Below are 12,200 nucleotides of genomic sequence, written 5' to 3' on the forward strand. Positions count from 1 at the left end.
AGTTCCAAGGGTGGCCAGAGAATATTTCACACTTGTCTCAGGTGGAGAGGGCACTGCTATGACGTCAGTACCCTTGACAAAGCGCCCCCTGCCCCTGGCTGAACCATCCCTGTCCAGTGCCTGCAAGAACACATCTGCCCACACTCTCCTGGCAGTCCTCTCAACCATTCCCCCTTCCCATGGCATAACAAGACTGACATATTAATCTTGCTTCATTTGAGCTTTGATAACAAATGCAGGGCAGATCTTGTCCCTGAGCACAGTCCTGACCAAAGGAAGATGGGTAGATGTGTTCTTTAGCCTTGTCAGTTATGTTAGAATTACAGCGTTATTCTTACCAAAATCCCATCCGTGTAGAAATACTCCAGTATTTATACAGCTATGGTTTAATTTCAATTAATTGAGCCAGCATAAATTTTAGGTATACACAAGGCTGGTTATTTCCAAAATTACAGCTCTGGGCTCACCAGTGAGGCTTTGCTCCACCAGTAGAGCCCGCTCAGGACCCTACACCATTCTCCCCAGATGCTCTGAAAGGACAGAGAAGTTTTCTCACAAGCCTACTATGTCACTGTACATTCTCATTATATTCAGATTTCTGCTGTAGGAGCATCTTGTCCCACAGTCTCTCTGGGACAGGTACAGGATCAGGGTATTTGTGTGGATGGACAAACTCAAGGGTTACTCCCCAGTGAGCTGGATCATGCTGACACCATACACTGCCTGAAGAGGAGTAGTGTAAGCACAGTCATTTAGGTTACCCTTGCAGCAATAACATCCTCAGAAGTCCTAAATACATTAATTAAGCACAAACAGCTGACTTCAACGAAGCAAATGAGCTCTGCAGACCAAACCCAGCAAGATTATTTCAAAACAATTTAGGATCCAGGCTCTATCTACTCCTCCTCAGGACACAGCCAAATACTCTGGCCAGTTCACAGCTGACGCACTGGTGAAGTTTTGAGAAATGATGTATATTTTAAAAAGAAAAACATAGCAATGCATGCTTGATTGGATTGGGAACGAGACCGGCTTTTCTTTTCTGTGTACACACTTATCACTATGCTTCACATTTATAGACACTTTCAAGAGGTAAAGTAAAAGTTTACCCAGTCAAGATAAGAGATGCAGAAGAAAATGTCAAGGTTTTAGAAACTGATTAGAGAATAGCAGTAGCTTTTGAACCTAAGAAAAGGAGTACACTTGTGTATTATCAGATTATTAATGAGATATTTTGGCTAAGATACTCATACCAAAAGTAGAGTCTTTACCAGGCAGAGCTAACACAGCCCTATGGAATGAACAGGACCAGAGTTATTTCTTAAGGGCTGTCTGCAGACTCAGGTGTTGAATTTACCTCAACTAGATTTGAGTTCAATTAACTTTTTAATGTCATCTTCAGAATGCTAATGTTAGATTAGTAATTTGGTTGTAAATTAAAATTTTGAAACACCAATCCACAATAAAGAAAAACAACTGCCATCAACAAATTAATGGGATCTGGTTTATAATCTGCTGTTTACATTTAGGAGCTAAGCAATGGCTTTCATGTATAAAGTAGCCTGCAATTATAATGTCATTGCTCATCTCTTAAACTTCCTTCTTATCTTTATCAGGTTTTGTTGGTAGTAAATTTGGTTGATTTCTAAAGACAAATAATAAACAATATTTGATTTCAAAACCTTTATTGCAACCAAATTTGGAAAGCGAACCTCACATAATTTTAAACAACCCAATCCCTGAAACACTCAGCCCATTGAAACTGAATATTTCCAAATCCCGTCTGTGGGCATGGGAGTTCTCCCAGCTGTAGAAGTCACTGTCTCTGTTGGAGACTTCAATCCAATGTCTTTCCTCACACCAAAGAAGCTCCCCAAAGAGTTGCAAGCATTGGCATGAGCTATGTTTCAGGAGATAGAACAGTCTTTAACCTCCTGGTAAACCAAAGTTTTCTCAATCTCTCTTATCAGAACAACTATGACTTTGCAAATCAGTGTTGTGGGGTTTTATTTTATTTGCTTGGTTGTTTGGTTGTATTTCTGTTTTAGTTTTTTTTGTTGTTGTTGTTGTTTGGTTTTTTTTTTTTGTGCTATGGTTGCATCAAATACAGAGTTTGTTTTTCTCTAGTGTAATTTTGCAGATAAATTAAAATTTAGAATACAATGAAGGAGGCTGTACTTTAAAATCTCACTCAGTTCTCCTCTCTGATATTTTTTGACTGACACAGATTCTTTTCCACAATTAATGTCTTTTCTACTCCCAAAATTTTCACATAAAAATCAAATTGTGTCCTGACTTCTTGTATTTAGAGATTCAGCACCCTTTGGATGAGCTTTAAAACAAGGCAACATGAGGCCACAACATGTTTTGACTGTATAAGGAGCAGAAACCTCACTGTACAGGCTGCATGCAGCATCAGCCCATATTCTGCTGTATTGCTGCAGTGCTTGGAGCTTGAACCTATGCAGTGTGCCCAGCCCAGAGAGGAAAAGAACCAGATTAAATCAGACAGATTAAATCTTTTTGAATAGCAACATGAAGTCCTATTTTTATATAATAAATATATAGAGAGGAATATGTCACCTCTGGAAAATCTGGCTCAGATTTTGTACGTCAGTCACCACACAATTATCATTACGGGGATAACCTTTAACTAAACCATAAAAGTTTAACTTTAGTTACAATAAAGACACAATTTTGCTTTCAATACAGGCCACAAGGCCAGTGACAAGGGTGTAGATGCTTTCATTTCTTACCAGTTTATTCTCCTTGACAAGTACTTGTGATTCTGCTGTGGACACTGAAACTGTATGGTTACAGATCCTAAGTCAGAACTGTTACAATTGCACCTGGAAAATTAGAACAGCTTTAACTCCTCTTCTAAAGTGATCCATGCATAGAAAATGAAGGAAGCTAAGTTAAAGACCCATGGAAGGGGAAATTACAACTGAAACTATGATGGTCCTACTTACTAAAGTGGCAAACCACTGCTTTGAAGGAAAACATGTCAATCATTTGTGAAATCAAAGGTAAATGCAGCAACGCCAGAATTCTCAGCGTGGTGGTTTGCAAAAAAGGGATGCTCTGGCTGCAAGGCAGATGGAAAAACCAGATAAGCCAAACCCTTGACTTTATTAATATCTATTGTTCTTACTACTCTTATTATTGTGAGTTAGAATTAAAGCTCTTTCTCTCAGGAGGTATGGAGCTTCATACTGTAGACTTTAATATTGTAAAACTGAAGAAAGAGATCAGAATAGGCACTTAAAAGTAATTAAAACAAACAGGCAAGAAAGCAGCCATCCCTCTTTGTTCATCTACAAATGGAGAGCTGCTCCCTTCCTTAAACAGGGAGGACCTGCTCCAACACTCCAAAGTGGCAATTGAAATTGGGAGGTTAAGTGCTGGCATCAGAAGCTTCACTTTGCTCTGCATTCCTGAAGGGGATGAAAGCCTCCTCTTGATCCCTTTTAATTTAATGGTAATTATGCTATTACTTTCAGTAAAAACAGCACGAGGCAGAGAGTCCTGCAAGAAGGAATATTGTTTAGGAAAAGTTAAACTGCTTTTCTTTCCCCGTGTCACTCTGGTCACCAGAAAAAAAATGAATGGAAGTGTGTTTTCTCACTGGCAGTTCTTTCAAAATTTGCAGTAGAAATCCAAGTTGCACCAGCTCCTGAGCCTTTCAACTTAAGGTTTTGCTTGGCCCAAATGAGTTCCTAAAGGCCAGCTCTTTGGGGTCTAATAGGAACTACCCATCTGAGAGTCACAGAGTGGCTGTATGGACACAGGACCACACGCAAACAGCTGCTCCATTTGCAGGAGTCCCGAGACTGCAGTGCAAAAGCAACAGAATTAGGATTCCCCGTTTGCCTGTCAGTGTGCCAAGCCAGTGTGAACTGGCTGAGAAGGGGAAAGCATTGTGTGCAACTTCCATCACGGTGTAGCCCAAATACATACTGATAGGTCATTTTCTGTCTGTACTGTGCAAATTAAACACTTGCCTGTCAGAAGAGAAGCCATTATCTCATTAATACCTTTACTGATGTCATGCTTGTTTATTATTGATTTAATTATAATGAAGTATAATTAAGAACAAATTATAGGAATATGCCTTGTTTATGATTCTTACAAAAAAAAAAAAAAAAAAAAAAAAAAAAGAGAGAGAGAGAGAAAGAGAGAAAGAGAAAAGGTCAGGCCATGCACCTATTACACTGAGTAACCCATACTCATCTGAGTCATTCTCACTGAAATGATCAGGAAAACTTGCATAATTTATGGGCACTGTCTACCCAGCCAGTCTGGTTATGATCTGTAACAAGGTTTAAAATGAATTTTCCAATCATCTCCACCAACTGCACACTCATTCTGTCCACAGAGCATGCAAGAAATGGATTCCTTCTGAAATAAAACAGAGGCCTACACTCTGTAGGTGCATCAAGATGCACTCCAAGCATGCTTCAAATGCGCTCCATTACTTGAGTCCTCTGGACAGCTTTAAAACATATGCATGATGGGGATATTTATTCAAGGGGCCAGACTAAATGCAGTCCAAAGCAAGACCACCAAACTGCATACAAATATGAAGGAAGGGTCATCTTCACCACTTGCATTTAGATCAGCCTACTGATCTACCTTCACTGAGATAAATTACTGCCTAAAATAAAAAAGCTCTTATCTCAGAGCCTGCGCCACTAAATAGTGGAACGCAACCATGAGTCAAAGAAAACTTGGAAATTATTATTAGGGAGAAATTACATGCAAAAAAACAGCATAAAAGACACATAAATACTGAATTCATTACTCTGTGAATACAGTTACACACACTGGCAAAGTCTTTAGGCTTCACTGAGTTAAAACACATCAGTATCCAGAAGTGATATATTAAATTGAAAATACCTGCAAACTAGGAATACAAAACCACACAAAATCAATAAATTGTACAGTATTTAAGAAAATGCAAATGAATGAGGAAATTCAACTGTCTATGTAAAAAATATGTTTATTAATTTACCCAAAAGTCATATTTATAGATTTTGTCAGTACTGTTCTCTAAATGGAATGTTATTTAATATACATTTAACCAAATGAGGGGAGAGTGGGGAAGGGAGGAAGAGTGGAAATTACAGTGGGTAGCTGCTATTGCACTGGCAAATCCAGAGCTTCTAGAAAATCATTTATAAATCTAAGATTCACGAACTGTGATTTTACATAATCTCTGTTTTCATGTTTTAAATATCTCAAACCGTCTATATGTAGGAGATGCTGCTGCTGCTGCCAAGGAATATACACATCCCCCATAGCACTTCACAGCAGAACTGCAGCAGGGATAAATATGTTCTGAAAGGCTTTGATTGGGAAGAAAGCAACAACCATTATTTTTGCCTCTTGCAAAATATGTTAATGAACCCAAAGTCCCTGGGCCCCTGATGTTATTATTTAGCTCTCAAATCAGACTACTTTACAAGTCATGCACTAATCCAACCTGGTCTGAAGCTTGTGCACAAACCAAGATGTGAACTGAGAAGTCATAGGACCGTGAACACCTGTTGACTTCAGGGCTGGTTTAACTTTGCAGGATCTGAGAGCAGCATCTGGCAGCTTTTCTGCTTCATTCAAGCATTAGCCACGTATTGTTTCTATACACATCCTTGGCTGATGAAGCTGTTGGAGCACTCATCAATGGCAACGTCGATAGAATTTCTCGATGGCCACCGAGGCAAACTATTGCCCGGTGAATCACACAGCTCATCCCCTGCAGGCAGGGAGGGGGCTGCCAGGGACTCAGCTGGAGCTAGCAAGGCACATGGCCTCGCTATTCTTCCCCCAAAGTGACATCCTCCTCGGCAGCTGACCGTCCCTCCGGCTGAGCCCAGCCACGTGGGGTTTGTGCCCCGGGCAGAGTTAGCATCTCCCATTCTCTCCGGGGCCGCCACTCTCCAGGTGGGAAAAGCAGCATGTCAAGCAGAGATGTGCGATGAGCTTTATTTTGCTAACCCTGGTAACCCTCACTAAATGGAAAAAAACTGGTGCCATCACTGTGCATTATTTTTGCTCTGCAAAACCATTTGACATCCACAAATCCCGGCAGGTTAATAAAAAAGTGGTGGAATTACTCCCCCTGAGTTCAGCACAAGGCTGCAACTCAAAGAGCTACAGTTTCAAGTGAGTAAAGAAATACAATGTAACTTCATATGACACACATTGTGATTTCAAACAAAAATGAACATACTTTAGATGCATCAGAGTGGAATACAGGGCCTGGAGTGGTCCCTTAGTCAATTTATGTCCAGAATATGTCACAGTTAGAAATGAATACAGAAAGAAAAAAAGACAAAGCAAGACAAAAAAGACAGTTGTCTAATAAATCCAAGATAGTATATTTTCTGTGCTAATCCACACTGCAGCAGCATTTCCAGCATATTGAACTTGTACCAACACAGGCACAAAGAGAAGGGCAGGTAAAGAAAAGCACAGCAAGCACCAGTTTTATTTTAAGGGCTGTAGGAAGTGTCGTGCCTCATGTAGGAGGCTGCTTTTCGCATTACGGCCATGAAGGGTGCAAAGAGAAAAGGGGCGTGTTGTGACTAAAACACCGCTGCTGTTTCTGCTAGCACATTTATTTAATTAACACAGTCTAAATTAAAGTTGGGCTGAGACAAAGAAAAAACATGTCTAATTGCAAAAATTTGGACCCTCTTCCTTAAGATTCCTCTCCCTTCAGAGGGCTATACACCACAAAGGGCTTCTTTCCAAGTTTCCCAAGGACTTGCATAGTGAATGACACTTCTCCATGTGCTGGACACTTTAAAGCAAACTTGAAAATCAACCACTTTGTGTGGGCAGTGTTTTGCTACTACTAACAGGACTGACTAGCAATAACTAAAACTTTGTCTACTACCAAGGGTCTCCTGGTCCTGCAGAGTCAGGCACCATGACAAAATTTCTCTTTTTAGACATCAACAACTAAGTGATATATTTTTAAATGCTGCTGTAGTATTACTGTCTTCCCCCACAGATAGCTGAAATAAGGTCATGCAAGGAATACATGAAACTGAAATCAAGCATGAAACTTCACAGAAATTGTAGAAAAGAGGCTTCTCAATGTAAACACATATTCTCATGCACTTCACCTACAGGCTTAGCTTTGCAGCTAGTTAGCTATGGCTAGAGCCAAATTCTTATCTAGAGTAAAGTCCGGGAAATACATAAGGTGGAAACTTGATACCAAGTTAAAATCTGGCTCATGGTATACGAAGTCTGAGATGTTTGCAGAGCAGCAGCTTGCTCTGTGTTCTGGGAGACTTTCTAGTACTCAGTATGTAGAAACAAAAACAAATGACTGTGTTTGTTTTGGTTTTTTCTTTCTGATAACACTTTAATCTCTAGCAATCTTTAGCACTAAGTCTCTGTGTGTGTGTGTATCTTCTATAACCTGTTACAGACACATGAAAGATACATGAAAGACCTTCCTACCTGAAAGATAAAATTCCCTGAAAAAGACTTTATTAAGTGCACTTAGGGCTGCACTCCAACTGCAGGGAGGGATAAGGAGTGAAAACCACAAAATTTGGCTTGTGGCCATGCTCAGGAAATTAAGAGTTTCTTCTGGGATTTATCTAATCATTTGTCTATTTACAGTTGACAGCATCCCTGTTATCCCTTAGCCCCCTCTGGAGAAACACAGCTCACTCCAATGCCAACAAAGAGGACTGCATTGTAAAAAACACATGGAACAAACCCACAAGTAAACAACTCAGACAGTGATGTGGTTTTAATTTGCAGACTTTTTTATAGTTTTTCCTAGGAAAGTCAAATGAGATTTGGGAATTCTCCTGATAATTTTTGCACCACTGGGCTGTTTCCAACCATTTTGAGAGGAGCAGAACTAAGACCTCACACAACAAGGTGGCCAAGCAAAGCAGAAAATGTACTCATTTCCCTCAGAAGAGGCAATGGTGTTAGTTCATGGCTTTCCAGGCACCAGGACACGCCCACCAAAGAAACCAGTCTGTATCATCCTACCAGACTCAGAAATACTTTTAACATGATAAAGTCACAATCTGAATAAAAAAAAGTTTGAGTAAACAATTGCTGTAGATGATGAAGACATCAAGGTGAAAGATCTGAAGGCATTGTTGCACAGGTTGAAAAATTTGGAATGAAGCAGAATAAAGTTCTTCACCTAAAACTTGCCATTGCCAACCAGGTCCCATGATCACAGGTTCCTCAGGTGGGACACACTAACAAGGGTCTGTCCTAGACAATTCAGACACACTCTTTTTTTTTTTTTTTTTTTTTTTTTTTCCATTTTCCCATAGTTAAAAATCATTTTCAGTATAAAGAAAGAGAGCTTGACACACACTTTGTAATAGGTTTAAGTATATAATACTCATATACTTGTTCAAATCCTGTAATGCAAAGAGATGCTCTTGGACTTCATGATTTCTAATGGCAATGCCAGTTAGCTACTCCTTAAGTGATTCCCATTATCAATTCTTATTTCATTACATCTCCTCTTGCTTCTAGGCTATCAAATAAAAGAGAAGCTTGTGATAAAGGTTCTCTGTGCTGCTCATCTTTTTATAGACTATTACATTTCCCTACTACACTCGAGTTTCCTATCCAATGAGCGCTATAAAAGCTTTGCTATGAGCCAATAATTTTTATTGGTCTGGTTTTGTATTATCCTTTTCTAGATGACCAGCAGTGCCCACAGTATTTCAGGTACACTCACTGACCTGTGTAACAGCTACAGTTCTATAAAATATTGCCAGATTTTTTTAATTATTCTCTGTTCAGTTCCCACTGTAATCTAACAATTTTTCCAGATTTTCCTTTCTCCTTTTCTCATGATGCTCCTGAGTTAACACAACACATTCGAACAGAAAAGTGCATACTTATTCCCTCCAAGTACTTAAGATTTTGAATATTAAGATTTATTTACCATCCTCTGCCTTCATTTTTTCACATGTTCTTCAGGGGTTAACTTCATGATTAAGTTCTGTCTGATCTTTGCTAGACTTTACTTAAGCTAGAAACATTTAATGTCATCTGAAAATTTTGCTGTATCATTGCTTGTTCCTTTTTCCAGTTCACTAAGCAGCACCAGACCTGGCAAAGAACCTTGTAGCACCCCTGCTGTTACCCTTTTGCTATGCTGAATATTTCGTGTACCTTAGCCAAAACCCCTTAACGAGCCTAGCCTGTATCTTTATCACTCTTATTTCCCAAGGTTATACACAAAACTCCAGCTCTTATTCGAGTAAGAATGCTAGATCTACATGGATTTCCGTGGTTATTTTGCTTGACAACAGGGTGTTCCCAATATCAGGGAACAAAGCTTGTTTTCACCAGAGGCAGAGTCAAACAGTGGCTGTGGTTACAGGATTATCTCAGTTTATCTTATTTATAGATCTTTATGGATGTAGCTTCTTTCCTCTGCCAAAAGATCAGATTGTAAGTCCAAGTCCAACTAAAGGTTCCCACAGGTCAACCCAGCTCAGACCTCGCCTGAATTTAGCTTTCCTGTTTCTCCGAGGATGGATTCATATTGAATCATATTTTTCTACCTGAACGAGGGTGCAATGACACTTTTTTTTTTTCTTGCTGCTCTTGTTGTTCCCTTAGTACTTCACAGCGAGTGGCTTCACTTTCCAGAGATAAAGTAATGCAATAAGCCATAAGCAGAGCACATAATGCTGTCATCCTTTCCACATCAAATGAGGGAACCTGTTCCTTTGGCTTTTCCTAAAGGGTGATACTGAGGAAATCAGTTCCTGGAAAGCAAAGTTCTACTAACCAGTAGAATGTTTGCAGTGCTTTAGAAAGAGTCGGAGTTTGCTGAGCTACCACCACGTCAACCAAACGCAACATTGCCACGGTACATGTTGCATCGGACTGACGTTCATCCAGCGCCCACAAATCGGGCTTTGCAGGAGCCCCGTTCATACGCTTAAGTCCCTTAACTGTCCTTAAGCCGTGCCGCGGTCCCGCTTCGTGGGGGCGGGGGAAGAGGGGGCCGAGGCACCCGGCTTGTTCTCCCTGCCTTTATTTCTCTCCTGCGGGTAAAATTTGGCATTTGGTCCAGCGGGGCGGGGGTCCCATGGGAGGTGACTCCAGGCAGCGCGAATATTCTTCCCCCCTTCCAAGCGCGGTCCCCGCATTCCCGAGCAGGAGGGGGCCGCGTTTCTACCGCTGCCGCCTCCCGCTCTTCCCTTCCCCGCCGAGGCCGAGCCCCGCGGGCGATGCTCACCTTGAGGTACTCGTTCTCCGAGCGCAGCTCCTCCACCTCCCGCTGCAGCTCCTCTGGGGCCGCCGGCGGCGGCTCCCCGCGGCTCGGGGCTCGCCCCCCGCCCGTGGCCGCAGGTAGCACATCCCCGCGGGAGCCGAGGGCCGGCGGAGCTCCGCGCCCGGGGCCGGGGCCGTGGCCGGCGCGGGGCTGCTCGGCGGCGGGATGAGCGGCGGGATGAGCGGCGGGCGGCTCCCGCTCGCGGTCGCTGGAGCCGGTGCCGGACTCGGCGTCGCTGCTGGCGGCCGGGGCCAAGCGCTGCTCGTCGGAGAGCGGCTCGGAGGGGCAGTCGGAGAGGTCGGAGCTGCTGTCCGTGTGGCCGACGCGGACCAGCGCCGCCGCCGCATGGCCGCTGCCCGCCGCCGCTCCCCGCTTCGCCTTCCTGCCCTTGCCGGGCGGCGGGGCCGCCTCCCCGCCGGGCTGCCGCCCCGCGCCCCGGCCGCCGGGCCCCGGCTCCGGACCACGGGCTGCCCGCTTGGCGCAGGGGGCGGCCTTGGCGCCCGCCCTGCCGACGGCGGTGACGGTGGCGGCGGCCGCCTTGCCCCCCGGGGCGGCGGGGCGGCGGGAGAGGCGGCCCGGCGCCGCCAGGAGCCCCGCGGAGGGCTGGTGGACGCCCGGGTGCGGCGACGAGGGCGCCCGGGCGGGGAGGCCGGGGGACTTGGGGGGCGCGGGCGGAGGCTTGGCGGCGGCGCGGGCGTGCAGGTCCTTGAGGAAGGGTCTGGCGGGCGACGGGGCGCGGTGCAGCCGCTTCTTCTCGGCGTGCGGGTGATGGTGGCCGGGCGAAGGCGGCGGCGGCCGCAGCGCGTCGCCGGGCCCCGGGCCGGGGCCGTTCAGCGCCTCCATGGTGCGGGCCGGGGGCGGCGGGGCGGCAGCGGCGGCCGCGGGGGCGCCCGGCGGCGGCAGGAGCGGCGGTCCCCGCGGGGCGCGGCGACAGGACAGGCAGCCTCCTCCAGCCTCCCTGCTCGCTCTCTCATCACTTCTGCTTCTCCCAGCCACAGCCCTCACACTTTTCTTTCTCGATCCCCCTCTTCCTGCCCCCCCACCCCCACCTTCTCCTCCTCCTCGCCGCTCTCTCCCGAGCACTGATTTGTTTCAATAAATCGAGCCCAAATCCCCCGGTGGCAGCCGTCTCCTCCTCCTCCTTCTCCTCCTCCTCCTTCTTCTCCTCCTTCTTATTCCCCTCCCGCTCGCTCCCCTCTACGCCTGGCTCAGCTTGATGCTGCTCAAGTTGTGATGCAGCCCAAAAACCCGATCCTTCTCCCCCCCAGTCCGAGGCAAAGGCGTGTTTTCCCGGCTGCCTTCGCCCCCGCTTGCAAGCCCCCCGCTCAGCCCACCGGCGCCGCTAACCCCATCACTGCCCCGGCTCCAGCCGCCGCCTCCGCCCGGCTCCTGAAATAGCCCCGCGGCTGCCGGGGCCGCTCCGACTCGGCGCTGCCCGCCCGTGCGCAGGATCCGCCCCCTCTGTCAACCAGCCAGGCAGCTCTCCTCCCGCCCGGCAAACTACTTTCCTCGCACGCTTTATTATAGGGACGCCTCTGCCAGCCTCTTCCTATCAGAAAGCCTCATTTAGGGAGAAATTTTGATTTCCCAGTCATGAGCTATATAGTGTTGCCCGTTTTGGTTGTTTTGTTTTTTTTTTTTTTTTCCCCGAGCTAAGACTTCATGGAAACGCTCTCTCCAGGGACTGGCAGCAACAAAACAACAGCCACCGCATTATCTCCCTGCTCAAGGCAGATACAGGTTCACCTAGAGGCAGAGCTGAGTATCCGAGGATATCAGCAAGTTCCTGGCTCTGGCTGAACTACAAAAGGCACGGACACGTCTTTTTGGAGCACGAGGATATGAAATTGCAGCCCTTACATTTGCAAAGCACCCAGAGAGTAAATGAAAGGGAGGAGAGACTAGGGCG

The 12,200-nt window shown here is 45.3% G+C and overlaps 1 protein-coding gene across 3 annotated transcripts in view; it reads right to left on the reverse strand.

Moving 5' to 3' along the window:
* Window positions 1–10,358, reverse strand: part of MTCL1 (microtubule crosslinking factor 1) — a 102,446-nt gene extending 92,088 nt beyond the window's left edge. Inside the window, exon 1 of one of the 3 annotated variants that reach the window (XM_053988039.1) lies at window positions 10,256–10,357. The gene's annotated coding sequence lies outside the window, so the exon portion shown is untranslated. Of the gene's footprint in view, window positions 1–10,255 lie in introns of all 3 variants that reach the window. The other 2 variants (XM_053988047.1, XM_053988051.1) reach the window with 2 other exon arrangements.
* Window positions 10,359–12,200: the final 1,842 nt, after the last annotated feature.

This window comes from Vidua macroura, chromosome 1 (genome assembly GCF_024509145.1).
Source record: "Vidua macroura isolate BioBank_ID:100142 chromosome 1, ASM2450914v1, whole genome shotgun sequence".
Lineage (NCBI taxonomy): Eukaryota > Metazoa > Chordata > Aves > Passeriformes > Viduidae > Vidua > Vidua macroura.